This window comes from Thamnophis elegans, chromosome 3 (genome assembly GCF_009769535.1).
Source record: "Thamnophis elegans isolate rThaEle1 chromosome 3, rThaEle1.pri, whole genome shotgun sequence".
Taxonomy (NCBI): domain Eukaryota; kingdom Metazoa; phylum Chordata; class Lepidosauria; order Squamata; family Colubridae; genus Thamnophis; species Thamnophis elegans.
In genome coordinates this window covers 132,009,602-132,024,340 of record NC_045543.1, presented here as the reverse complement: position 1 = coordinate 132,024,340, position 14,739 = coordinate 132,009,602, and positions in this window count along the sequence as shown.

Sequence of the window (14,739 nt, the reverse complement as noted above, 5' to 3'; positions counted from 1 at the left end):
TAAACCACGAACTGCTGCTGGAGGCAGGCAGGGAGGTCATTTTATCCTGGAAAATCCCAGCCTGGTTGATCTTCTCCTAAACCAAGATTGGCAGTGTTTCCCCTAAGCTTCTGCCCACATGTGGTTAAAGGACTAATAGGCTTTGTTTCCATCAATTAATTCTTCCCACCAGTTGCCCTGCTCTTCCTAGCATTGCTGGGCTAGTCTGTTTTTATGATGGGAGGGGGAAAAAAGAAAAGAGCTGGCTGCTTTGAAAAGGGGTGGGGTTGAACCAGTAAGTCTTGGGGATGCCTTTTGTGCTGGTTTCAAACAGCAGGTCATCTACATTGTAGTGGCAATCAGGGATGCTCAAAGCCTCCAGCTGGAGAGCATTGTGCCCCATCCCAGTTGCTGTGTAATTTGGGGAATCCAGTAGTGTTAGTGAATAGCTGGTACAATGTTCCTAATATGTTGTCTTTTCAACTCTGTTTTTTTTTTCTTTCTTCCTTTTTTAAAAAGGCGTTCTACCAATGCCACCCAGCTCCTGATTTGAAGGACTTGAAAAACTCCTGCTATCTTCATCCCTTGTGCCAGACATTTCTTCTTGCCCCTTTATTTTCTCTTTAGGCTACTCCTAAAAAGATTCACCGTCTCCTCCATCTGATTCAGATTAACAGAGTTGGAAGGGACTTTATAGGTCATCTAGTCCAGTGGTTCCCAAACTTGGCAACTTTAAGACTTGTGGACTTCAACTCCCAGAATTCTCCAGCCAGCTCTGCTGGGAGTTGAAGTCCACAAGTCTTAAAGTTGCCAAGTTTGGGAACCACTGATCTAGTCCAACCTCCACTCAAACCGGAGACCCGCCTACACCATTTCTGACAGATGGCAGTCCAATCTCTTCTTGAAAGCCTCAAGTGATGAAGCTCCCACAACTTCCAAAGGCAACTTCTGTTCCATTGGTGGATTGTTCTCACTGTCAGAAAGTTCCTCCTTATTTCTAGGTTGAATCAGTTTGCATCCATTATTCCTTGTCTGGCCTTCAGGTGCTTTGGCAAATAGCTTGACCCCTTCCTCTCTGTGGCAGCCCCTCAAATATTGGAACACTGCTATCACGTCTCCTCTGGTCCTTCTCTTCACTAGACTAGCCATGCCCAGTTCCTGTAACCGTTCTTCATATGTTTTAGTCTCTAGTCCCCTAATCATCCTGGTTGATCTCCTCTGCACTTTTTCTAGAGTCTCAACATCTTTTTTATAGTGTGGTGACCAAAACTGGATTCAGTATTCTAGGTGTGGTCTTACTAAGGCTTTATAGAGTGGTATTAGTACCTCACTTGATCTTGATTGTATCCCTCTATTAATGCAATTTAGGATTGTGTTGGCTTTTTTTCCAGTTCCTGCTTCTGCAAAATCCTGTTTTCTTTTTCCTGCTTCCACTTCCTTCTGGTGGGAAGCAGGAAACATTCTTGATTTTCTGATTCATGCACAGCTGGGTTGGTTTAGAATTCAGGTTTTTTTCTTAAGAGCAGATGAAGCTGCAACCAACTTTTGCAGTGTGGGATGTTTCTTTGCATTGCTGCAGTGGATTTAAGCAGGCTTCCAAGGTATCTTAGTTTGGTCCCCGTTTCCCAGGTTTTAACACCATTTCCCCCCCTCCCTCCCCATTGTCAGCACACTCTGCCTAATAGTGCGTTTGGTCCTAATTGGGCAGCTTGGGGTCCGTAAGCCTGTTTTTATGGTGGTCTTAATATAATCTGCTCTGAATCTTTCCAACTGGGCAGCCAGGGAAGTTTAATTATAAATAAAGTAAGGAAAAATTCACAAGTGTGTATACATATATCTACATCATCATGTCGCTATCTGCATCTATGTAAACAGTTCTCTACTTCTAATCCAAAAATTTAACCAGTGCTTTCCAGTCTCCTTTTTACAAATTATTTTATCACCTCTGGAAACTTTTTCAGGATCACTGCAAAAGCCATGGGGTAGCAACATTCTGATTTTACCATGTATTCTTTTTACACAGTATCCATATAATGATAACTGTGTATGTCAGTCTGGGGAGGGATACATATAAACACAAACATATTTATAATATAAATGGATGAAATATTATGACATCAAGAAAGCGCATTGAAATGTTGATGTTCCTACCATCGTTTTGCTGATAGCTGTTGATAGTTGATAACCTGGTGTTGCCCAGGTATTTATTTATACGGGAAAAATGTCTGGACCAAACTTAATGTCTAATGTTGGATTTTCCCCCTTACCACAGGGAGCCCCCTTGTGGAGTACTGTGAAGCCATTACCATGGCAACTCCACTGCGCTGTACAGTAGAAGCCATTTATGGCACAACAGGGTGTGTGTTTAACAGAACACACATCCTGATGGATGTTAGGGGTGTCTTACCCCCACAATATTTTTTTCCAGAGAGTAAGTCATCTGTGTATCAAATTAGGTTGAAATTGCTCGCGGCGTTTCAGAGTTATGCTGGAACACACAGACACAAACACACAAACCTCTTTTATGGTCCATCAATTTGCAGAGATATTGCCCAGTTAAGCAATAGAACTAATAATAAGAAAAATGCCGGAATTGAGATGACAGCAACAGTTGGCAAATGTTGTTCTGCAAAGAAGCTAAAGAAACTGGATCCCACAGTTAGCTGACATAAGATCTCACAGACTGCTTATAAACAACAGCATGACAAAGTAGCAATAATGGTGTACTGGAATATCTTCAAGCAATATCACTCACACACAAAACCCCTTTTTATTAAGCTAATGTGAAATCCTCTCATTTACCTCCAGCAAAGTCCCTGCAAACAGTCTTTCAAGAGTGAATTTATCAGGCTTGGAGAGCTGCCAGGCTAGTATCTTCCAAACTGCAACACTGTACAAGAAAATATTTGGCAAGGAGTCTCTGAGAATCAGGAACAAATCTTCACACTAATGAAGCGAACTAATTGCCTCCTGCAAACTCCACTCCCCTTTCCCTCCTCTTTATTCCCTATGGGAGGAGCTATTCACCGTCCACTTGTGCCTTTACTCCTGAGTTGACCCCTGTTCCTTAACTGTTCCCTTCTCCTGGCAGCTCTGTGCATGCGCACATCAGGAACAGGCTCCAGCTGTTCTTCTGCCCCACTGATCTCTGACTCCAAAGGCAACTGATAACTGTCGGACAGCCCTGGCCCCATCTCTGTCTCCAACGCAGTGTCCTCATCAGAGCCTTAGATAGATAGATAGATAGATAGATAGATAGATAGATAGATAGATAGATAGATAGATAGATAGATAGATGTGTGTGTGTGTGTGTGTATACATACACACACACATACATATACATATACATACATACATACATACACACACACACACACACACACACACACATATATATATATATATATATATATATATATACACACACACACATACACAAACATATACATATACATGAATATAAATATACATCTGTATTGTGTATGAATAGAGTTGGTTATGAGTATCATTCATATTACTCCACTTTACAATAACAGTATTGTTAATCTATTCCATTTGACAAATTTGAGTAATCCTCATATTATTAAAACATGCATAAGCAAGAAATGCCTAACTCCTCTCTTCATCTTCGTCTATGTTATATCTAAACAAATTTGACTAAGTATCATTCCTATTGATCCAATTCACGCTATTTCTTGAATGTTAAGAGTCTTCTAATGAGATCTGTTATTTTAAGACGTAATAATCTAATTAGCAACAAGAGCAAGCATTTAAACAAGTTGCTGGTTTTCTGGCATTTGTGAATAAACTGCAGTGATTTATAAAATTCACGGCTTCCCTCCTCTTTCTTCCTCTTGCTTGTCTCGTAACAATTTCTGAGTTTCGCACAGTAAAGCTACATTAATGCAATCCTTCTTTACTTGTTTTCTAATTAGCCTAATTGAATTCAGATTGCTTAAAAGTGGGCACCCAAGACGTTTATCTTGATGGGATGATGTTTTTGAGCTCCAAAAATCCTATTAACTGTAAGAAGAATGAAAATCCCCAATTGTGCAGCTGCTTTTTTGGCCAATGAGAGAGGAGCAGGTCCACATGATGGGATTCAATGAGCTAATTTAACTCTGAGCCCTGATCACACTTAAGTCTGTACTGGCATACCTACAGTAACACTGCAAACATGTTTGTCATGGGAAGTCTGTGTGCTTGGCATGTAAATGTGTGTGCTGAAGTTAGGGCTTCGTGGATTTGAGAATGCCATTACTTTTACTAGAAGGGACATGGTGGCTCAGTGGCTAAGATTCTGAGCTTGTCAATTAGAAAGGTTGGCAGTTCAGTGGTTTGAATCCCTAGCGCCTTGTAACGGAGTGAGCTCCCGTTACTTGTCCCAGCTTCTGCCAACCTAACTGTTCGAAAGCATCTAAAAATGCAAGTAGAAAAAATAGGGACCACCTTTGGTGGGAAGGTAACAGTGTTCCGTGCACCTTTGGCATTTAGTCATGCTGGCCACATGACCATGGAGACGTCTTCGGACAGTGCTGGCTTTTCAGCTTTGCAACGGAGATGAGCACTGCCCCCTAGAGTTGGGAACGACTAGCACATATGTGCGAGGGGAACCTTTACCTTACCTTACTTTTACTATCATATGTTCATTACTTAAGATCAGAGTTGGTTCTGTGAATTTCACTACAATATCATCAACAATATAATCAATCACTGACCTTGTGGAATAGAGATAATGAGATACAGAGCAACAAAATAGACCAGCTCTAACCTATCCTGGTTTCCAACCATTGTCTAGATAATTATATTTTGAACCTGTTAACTCCACTCGGTCTTTCAGTTTAGGGGAATCTTGTTTGATGATTTTGCTTATATTCCCCACTTTGACCTTTTAAACCACAAAAATGTTTATCCTATCTATGCTGACAAATTTAATTAGCTCATCTGAACCTCCACATGCTTTCATTCAGAGTTTCAAGATGTTCCTGTCACATTTTAATTCAAGGGTCAAGAGTTTGGGGCTGGTTTTATGCAGTGGTTTTTGCTCTGTGAAATAATGGAAAGATGTGCAACCAGTTAAGATGCTAAAGCAGTGGTTCCCAAACTTGGCCACTTTAAGACTTGTGGACTTCAACTCCCAGAATTCTCCAGCCAGCAGAGTTCTGCAGAGTTCTGCTGGCTGGAGAATTCTGGGAGTTGAAGTCCACAAGTCTTAAAGTGGCCAAGTTTGGGAACCACTGATCTAGTCCAACCTCCGCTCAAACCGGAGATCTGCCTACACCATTTCTGACAGATGGCAGTCCAATCTCTTCTTGAAAGCCTCAAGTAATGAAGCTCCCACAACTTCCAAAGGCAACTTCTGTTCCATTGGTGGATTGTTATCACTGTCAGAAAGTTCTGCTGGCTGGAGAATTCTGGGAGTTGAAGTCCACAAGTCTTAAAGTGGCCAAGTTTGGGAACCACTGTGCTAAAGGCAAAGAAGAAGGTGAAACTATTGTGAGTTTTACAGATGTTTGGGTAGATTCATTTCCACGTTTATACTAAGGGAGAAGACCTATGCTTTCTTGAATTAGCAGCTTGTTAACTTTTTTTTATTTTGTTCAACTTATTTTCCAAAGCACGAGAAGGCATAATAAGAAACAATGAATGGAAACTAATCAAGGAGAGAAGCAGCCTGGGATTAAAGAGAAACTTTCTAACAGTGAGAACAATTAACCAGTGGAACAGCTTTGCCTTCAGAAGTTGTGGGTGCTTCATTACTGGAGGTTTTTTAAGAAGAAACTGGACAGCCACTTGTCTCAAATTGCGTAGGGTCTTCTGCCTGGGCAGGGGGTTGGACTAGAAGATCTCCAAAGTCCCTTCCAGCTCTATTATGATAAGATTGTTCATTAATTTGGATGCATTTATTTAAATGTAACTCTTCAATGGTGGTACTTGAAAAATGACAACATTGCAGGATTCAATTTGAGTTGGTCATTCTGACAGTGAGAACAATCAACCAATGGAACAAAAGTTGCCCTGGAAGCTTTCAAGAGGAGACTCGACTGCCATTTGTCAGAAATGGTGTAGGGCCATGATGGCGAATCTATGACACGCATGCCACATGTGGCACGCAGAGCCATATCTGCTGGCACATGAGCCAGCTGATTTTTGGCCTTCCAAAGGGCTGAGGGAGGCTGTTTTCAACCCCCCCTGGCTTCAGGAAAGCCTCCGGAGCTTGGGGAGGGTGAAAAATGGGCCCAATGGACAACCGGAAGATCGCAAACGATCCATTTCCAGCTTCCGGAAGGTCTTTGGGGGAGGCTCTTTTCACCCACTCTAGGCTTCAGGAAAACCTCCGGAGCCTGGGGAGGGTGAAAACTCCCCACCCTGCACGGGTAAATGTGTGTGTGTGTGTGTGTGTGTGCGTGCGCACATATGGATGGTGGGTGGGGAGCATTGCATTTTGAGTGTGGGCACGTGCCAATGGTGGGCTTCAAATTTTTTTAGCACCTCTTCTGTAGTGTAGCCTGTTTTGTGAGAGTGGCTTGCCGGTCATGTGACAGGGTAGGAGTGGCTTGCAGGCCATGTGACTGGGTGGGAGTGGCTTGGCAGTCATGTGACTGGGTGGGCACGGCCATCTTGTAAAATGTGGTGAAACTCACTTAACAACGCTCTTGCTTAGCAACCAAAATGTTGGCTCAGAAACTCTGGCATTTGAAGCACGCAAGTCTTAAAGCTGTCAAGTTACAAGACCCTTGCACCCCTAACCCTTAGAAAAAAACCCCCAGGGGTGTTCAAACTTGACAGCTTTAAGACTTGTGGACTTCAACTCCCAGAATTCCTCCTCTCACTCTTCATCTTGATGATGTGCGGACGGGTGGGGGGAGGGAGCTGGAACCGGTTCTAAACAGCAATGTAGTTTTGTGAACTGGCAGGAACCCACCCCTGGCACATGCACACAATTTTGGCACACGTTTACAAAAAGGTTCACCATCACTGGTGTAGGGTTACTGCTTAATCAGGGGGTTGGATTAGATGACCTCCAAGGTCCCTTCCAACTCTGTTTTTCTGTTCTGAAGATGCTGAGACATCTTTTGGGCTCATATTAGAGCCCATCATCAGGGAACTTCTCCTGATGATGGGCTCCAGGAAAAGCCCCAAAGCTTGGAAGAATAAACCTTTTGGTCCCAGTAACCAACTCAGATTGGATCCAGCAACATTATTCTGGAACACGTATGCTTGCCTTCATTTGCAATGACAACATTTGAGGTATAGAGATTCACACCCTCCTATGAAAATGCTGTATGTAGATATAATATATAATATAGATACAGACACAGGTGAAACTATGGAAAAGAGTATTGGTTATCTGGGATGGTTTTTTTTTAAATCTCAGCTATAGAAACTCTATGAGACTTCAGTAACAGGTAGTAGCATTACTTATTTAAGAATCTCCAAGGTAACAAGATATCCTAAGCATTGATGTCATAGCAGCTAATGAAAGAGTCATATATAGACATTGATTATCTATGGGGTTATGATGAAATACAGCTACCATAACCATTACCAGAAACCATTTGTTGTAGTGATTAAGATGCTGGCTTAGAAACTAGGAGACTGTGAATTCTAGGCCTGCCTTATGCCTGAAGCCCAGATGAATGATTTGGGGCCATCCAACTCAGCCCAATCCATGTTTGCAGGGTGGTTGTTGTGGGGGAAATAGGAGACAGAAGTGTTAGGTATGCTCACTGCCTTGAGTGACACACACACACACACACAAACATCATATATCATATATGAGCTACAGTGGTTAGGCTACTTCTGCTGCCTGCCGGCTGACTGCAATTTGGCAGTTCGAATCTAACCAGGCTCAAGGTTGACTCAGCCTTCCAGCCGTCCGAGATGGGGAAAAGGAGGAGCTAGATTGCTGGGGGAAATAGGCTGACTCTAAACTGTGAAGTTGTATATAAGTCTAAGTGCTATTGCTATATATCATACACACACACACACCCCTCATATATTTATATCTCACATCATCATCTAAAGCTCTTCTAAAACTGCATCCAGTTTTGGTCGCCACGATGCAGAAAAGATGTGGAGACTCTAGAAAGAGTGCAGAGAAGAGCAACAAAGAGGATTAGGGGACTGGAGGCTAAAACATATGAAGAACAGTTGCAGGAACTAAGTATGTTTAGTTCAATGAAAAGAAGGACTAGGGGAGACATGATAGCAGTGTTCAAATATTTCAGGGGTTGCCACAAAGAAGAGGGAGTCAAACTATTCTCCAAAGCACCCGAAGGCAGAAGAAGGAACAATGGGTGGAAACTAATCAAGGAGAGAAACAACTTAGAACCTAGGAAAAATTTCCTGACAGTTAGAACAATTAATCAGTGGAACAGCTTGCCTCCAGAAGTTGTGAATGCTCCAACACTGGAAGTTTTTAAGAAGATGTTGGATAACCATTTGTCTGAAGTGGTGTAGGATTTCATGCCTAAGCAGGGGGTTGGACTAGAAGGCCTCCAAGGTTCCTTCCAACTCTGGTATTCTAGTCTAGTCTAGTCTAGTCTAGTCTAAATCTGTAGGGCTTTAACAAAGAGAGAATTTTCTTACTTACTGCATATATGTTTTTCTTTCTGTTTGTTTTGTATTCAAGAATAAAAGGCACTGAAGGGAATCAAACTAGCAAATTGGTTCATTCTGTTGGGCAATAAAAACCGAAAGCAGTAAACAGGATTGTTCTGAACAGGGCGGTTGATTTGGAATTCCGCCCATGCAAAAGATCCCACCAACCATTTGATTGTCCTGGGAAAACTGTGTCCAGCATTACCATGAGGTGACTGCTGCAGTCTTTAAGAGATTAGGAGGGATTAGTCAATAATCAGAAATTCTTTTAGGGACCTTGGAAATTAACAGTTCTGCCTCTCAGTTGCGGGGATAATTATAGCAAGATGCAGCTTATAATAAACCAACTTGGCTTTCGGCCCTAGAAAAGCAAATGCAGGAAAGTACAGGTAGATCACAAATTACAACGATTCGTTTAGTGACTGTTCAAAATTCCAATGTCGCTGAAAAAGTGACCTATGACCATTTTTCACGTGACTCTTGCAGCAATGGCGGGATTCAGAATTTTTACTAACAGTTCTGTGGGCGTGGCTTCGTGGAAGTGACAGGGGAAGGATACTGCAAAATCCCCATTCCCTCCCCACCCCACTAACCCAGGGGTGGGTTCCGAATACTTTTACTGCTGCTTCGCTCAGGGACGCATTTCGTGTGTGTGTGTGCCCTTGTGATACGCGCTCAGTGTGCATGCACAGTAGTGAAAAAATGGCTTCCGCAGATGCGCAGAAGCCAGAAACAAGATGGCGCAGCCATAGGCACCGCCGATAGAACCAGTTCGGATGAGTGGGCGGCTGAGTTACTACCTACTCAGCCGAACCAGTCTGAACCAGTAGGAACCCACTTCTGCACTAATCTGTTTTCCAGCTCCGTTGTCCTATTCAAGGCAACAAAAGAAGATCAGGTGGGAGGCAGCGGGGGCATGGCCAGCCTATTTGCCGGTCCTCCAAACTATTCAAAATGTCCGCTACCGGTTCTCCAGAACCTGTCAAAACTGATTGAATACCACCGCTGCCTTGCAGCCTCCTTGTGATCATGTGATCAAATTTGGACGCTTGACAGCTGGTTCATATTTATGATATTTGGATATGTGATCCCCCCTTGTGACCTTCTGACAAGCAAAGTCAATGGGGAAGTCAGATTCACTTTACAACCATGATACTCACTTAACAACTGTGTTGATTCACTTAACAACTGTGGCAAGAGAGGTTGTAAAATGGGGCAAAACTCCCTTAGCAACTGTCTCGCTGAGCAACAAAAAAATTGGGCTCAGCTCTGGTCGTAGGCCAAGGGCCACCTGTATCCATGCCTGTCAATTATGTTTGGGATATATTGGAAAGTATTTTGGAGGCTTATCAAAAGGAAATTTGAGTTGGGTCAGGGCCCTGGGGGTACTTTCAGATGGACAGCCTGATGGCCATGACCCAACCATGACTGATCCAAACTGATTGAGATACTGATCAACTTCAGATATCTGGGTGCGAGAGCAATTGCTGTACAGTACAGTTGGTCCTCGACTTACAACAGTTCATTTAGTGAGCGTTCAAAGTTACAACAGCACTGAAAATGTGACTTATGACCATTTTTCACAGTTATGACCTTTGCAGCATCCGTATGATCATGTGATCAAAATTCGGATGCTTGGCAACTGGTTCATACTTAAGACCGTTGCTGTGTCCCCTTTTGTAATCTTCTGACGAGCAAAGTCAATGATTCATCGTATTACTACTGTATTTTTCGGAGTATAAGATGCACCTTTCCCCCCACCCCACCCCCCAAAAAGTGTGTGGAAATATTGGTGCATCTTATACTTCAAATACAGCCATTTTTGGCTTCCTGAAGCCCCACCCCCACATCCCATTTTTGTGAAAAATGAGCTGGTTTTTTTGCAAAAACAGAGGCGTTTTTCTCTCCCCAGCCCCCAGCAGCACTCTGCAGGCTTCAGCAGGGCTGGGAGAAGGCAAAAATGCCTCTGTTTTTGCAAACAACGGTCCGTTTTCCGCTCATTTTCCGTCCGTTTTTTACAAAAACGGGGGCGTTTTTGCCTTCCCCCAGCCCTGCTGAAGACTTCAGAGTGCTCCTGAAGGCCAGGGAGGACAAAAACGTTTTTTTTTCTTACTTTCCTTTTCAAAATCTTGGTGAGTCTTAAACACCGGTGCATCTTATAGTCTGAAAAATACCGTAATTTAACAGTGATTCACTTAACAACTGTGGCAAGAAAAGTTGTAAAATGGGACAAAACTCACTTAGCAATCTTTTCTTAACAATCAGGGTCCTCATTTTATCAACCTTGGAAGGCTGGACAGCTGAGTCAACCTTGATCCATGAGAATCAAACTCCTAGCAGCGGACAGATTTGGTGTGTAATACTGCATTCTAACCATATTATGCATTTATTACTTACATCTTATTAAATAAATTGATATGGTGACCCAACTGACATATGGTACTATGTTATATAATTATCTGTTATGTAATTATAACTATAGGAATGCTATTTTATTCTAAGACTAATAAGTTATATGGATGATAAATATGCAATACACCATAAGGCTATAAATTTGAGACACCCCCCCAATTGAGACCAAATGGATGAAATCCTGGGGCTGGAGAGAATGTTTATTCAAGATGGGAAAATAAATGGAATCAGTTTTCAAATGTATAAATACTGATGTTTATGCTCATTAGGGTCATCAAAAAAAGTTGTTATGTAAGCATGATCCCATGATGAAAGCTCTTTTTTTTTTACATCGGTTGCCCCTGCAACTCACATCAAGAGGGACAAGGATTCTACTACATGGCAACCATCACCAATAACTTTATTTTTTAAAAACTCCTTTTCATTTCTGCTTGAGCAACGAAAGTTGGTTAACTTAAGTGAAAATGGCTGTGCATAGCAAGGGACTATCATTTCCCGTATTTATGTTGTCTTCCTTAATGTGTGCTTAATCCATCTTCCATCCAGTGTTTGAGTTAAATTAACATTGAAAAAAAAAATACAATCACATAATGAAAATAGAAATGTAACTAATGATGTTTAAAAATACATCTACTCTGTAAGTACTGTATTTTTAGAGTATAGGACAAAAAAGAGGGTGAAAATCTGGGTGCATCTTATACACTGAATACAGCTTTTTTGGCTTCCCAAAACCCCGCCCCCTTTGCAAAAATGGACCTTCAGAGGGTTTGGGAGGCCTGCAAAGTGCTCCTGGGGGCTGGGGAGGGCAAAAACAAGAGAAAAATGGGCCCATTTCCAAGCCTCCTAAAGGCTATGCATGCCCTTTTTTTGCACAAAAAATGGGCCCATTTTCGAGAAAAAGCATCATTCTTTGCTGCCCCCCCCCCCATCCAGCCTTCAGGAGCACTTTGCAGGCCTCTCAAACTCTCTGGATGCCCCGTTTTTCACAAAAAAATGAGGTGTGCAGAAGGTTTGGGAGGTCTGCAGAGTGCAAAAAAATATATATATTTTTAAATTTACCTCTTCAAAATTTTGATGCGTCTTATACTCCGGTGCATCTTATACTCCAAAAAATATGGCAATAGCATTCATTCAAGTCTTTGTTTTATGGAGAATGGCAGTCTTTAAAAGAATGTGAAGAGAACAACAATTGAATTGTGACTAACCAAGGAACTCTGGGTAACCAACAGTTCGCATCGGTTTGGGCGAACCGGTTGTTAAATTGCACCACCACCACCTCCGGCACAAGTGAAGGAGGAGGAGCAGGGAAAAGAAAGAGGGAAAGCGGCCTTCTCCTTCCCTCATGCTGGCCACTCCATTGCCCATTTCTCCATTGCAGCGCAGTAGCCAGGATCCCCTTCGATAGCCTGGTGGGTGGCATAACTGAACAACTGGTTTGCCCAGGGTCAGGTTGGCCATTGAGGAGGCTCATCTCGCATGTGTTGGAGGACAGGGATGGGCCACGCCTCCCACAACAGCCATCCTGACCTTGGGCGAACCGGTTGTTAAATTATTTGAATCCCACCACTGATCTCATCCACTTAAGTATCATGAAGAAAAAAAGAAAAAAAGAAAGAAAGAAAGAAAGAAAGAAAGAAGGAAGGAAGGAAGGAAGGAAGGAAGGAAGGAAGGAAAGAAAGAAAGAAAGAAAGAAAGAAAGAAAGAAAGAAAGAAAGAAAGAAAGGCAAACTGCTAGACTTTCCACCATTTTTACTGACTCATATAAGCCCCTGTAGATATTCTCAAGAGCCAAGGCTCTTATAAGAGCCAAGGTGGCGCAGTGGTTAAATGCAGCACTGCAGGCTACTGCTAGATCAGCAGGTCAGCGGTTCAAATCTCACCGGCTCAGGGTTGACTCAGCCTTCCATCCTTCCGAGGTGGGTAAAATGAGGACCCAGATTGTTGGGGGCAATATGCTGACTCTCTGTAAACCGCTTAGAGAGGCCTGAAAGGCCTATGAAGCGGTATATAAGTCTACTGCTATTGCTATTGCTCAAAAGATTAAAACAGTGAATTGTTGCAACTCAGCCTGATTTGGAAGAGCCTTTACCTTTCCAGAAAACATTACATAACAAAGGTAAGCTTGATCCTAGCAGAGATCAGTGAGTCTAGGAAGGTGGCAAGGTTATATTCTACTAAATGAATGGCTGCATCCACCGAGTCTACTATTTTGTCACAGCACCCAAGATGTAGTTCAAAAGCCTAGTGATGCCCATCAGCCTAAAATGTTGCCTATTTTTCAACTTCTGGTGAGAGCTATGGAGAGCTGATATCCTGCAGGTAGTAGGACAGTGCTTATGATGAAAACCTCAGCTGGATGCTTGATCTCTACTGGAGAAAAAATTTCAGAGGAAGGAGAGATCATTGAGATAACCCATATGACTTTGGGCAGCTGCTCCTTGTGAGTAGATTACAGGAATCATTGTTTTGTGATTATAAGAGCCATGGTGACACAGTGGTTAGAATGTAGCATTGCAGGCTAATTCTGCCGACTGCTAGCAATTTGATCCTGGCTGGTTCAAGGTTGACTCAGCCTTCCATCCTTCTGAGGTTGGTAAAATGAGGACCTAGATGGTTGGAGGCAATATGCTGATGTAAACTACTTAGAGAAAGTTGAAAAGCACTACGAAGTGGTAGATAAGTCTAAGTACTATTGCTATTTGTGATTGGTTTATAAATTGAATGGCTGGGATCTAAGGGACACCATTAAGCTCACAGTTGTAATGTAGCCTTTTAAAGACATAAACCTCAACCAAGTCTAATTTCTTAATCACTTTTTGAGTATTTCTTTTACTGAACAGGAAATATTAGGACCCTTCAGACTGGCAAATTCTTACTGCATACATTGGGTAGGTTGTTTTCTCCTTGGAGAAAGAGTTTTAAATACAATTTTAAAAGTTCTGAAAAATATTTTTATTAAATAGAAAAGGGGTGCTTAGAATATGGATTTTTTTTAGAAAGTTAACTTTGGATTAAGTTTAGATAGATTTGGAATTATAGTTTTGAGTTAACTAGAAGAATTCCTCCCGTGGGAAATGGTGTTAGTTTGGGCTTGTTTTTAAAGAGGAAACATGATAATGGAACTTTGAGCGATTGACACTAGAGGGAGATAGAGGACAATAAACTCATCTCATTAAGAAAAAAATGGAGCAAATGTTTTTGATGGAAGTTGTTGCATTTTGAGGTTCAAAATTGCTTGAAATCAGAGATAGAACCTGTGTCAATGAAGTTACAGAAAAAGAAGTCTAATATGTTGCACATTTTTAATCATTTATAACATTTCCTCCCATTACTAAAACAGAATTTATATATGAATTTAATTTTTTCAAGTGCCCACTTGTGAAAGGGGTGTGTGTGTTTCCTTAACATGGATTAAAACAACAATATAAGCCATTTAAAATAATACAGAGACTGAGATCCTGAAGAAAGAGGGGAACACACAACAATTAATCTGTTAATGTATGGGTAGCAAAATTCTGTCCCAAAGAACGTTCTACAGAATATATTACCAGGATGCTTGAAATAAAAATATGTATGTTTTTGTTTTTGTTTTTAAGGGATAATTAATTATAGCAACAGCTGCAAATATGAATTACCTGGGAACGAACCCTATAAATTCAGGCATAAGGATCTTTAAAAAGTGTGAAGACGGTATACAATCAGATAATCAAGTTCATTAATAGAAGAAACAATGTTTTTATTACA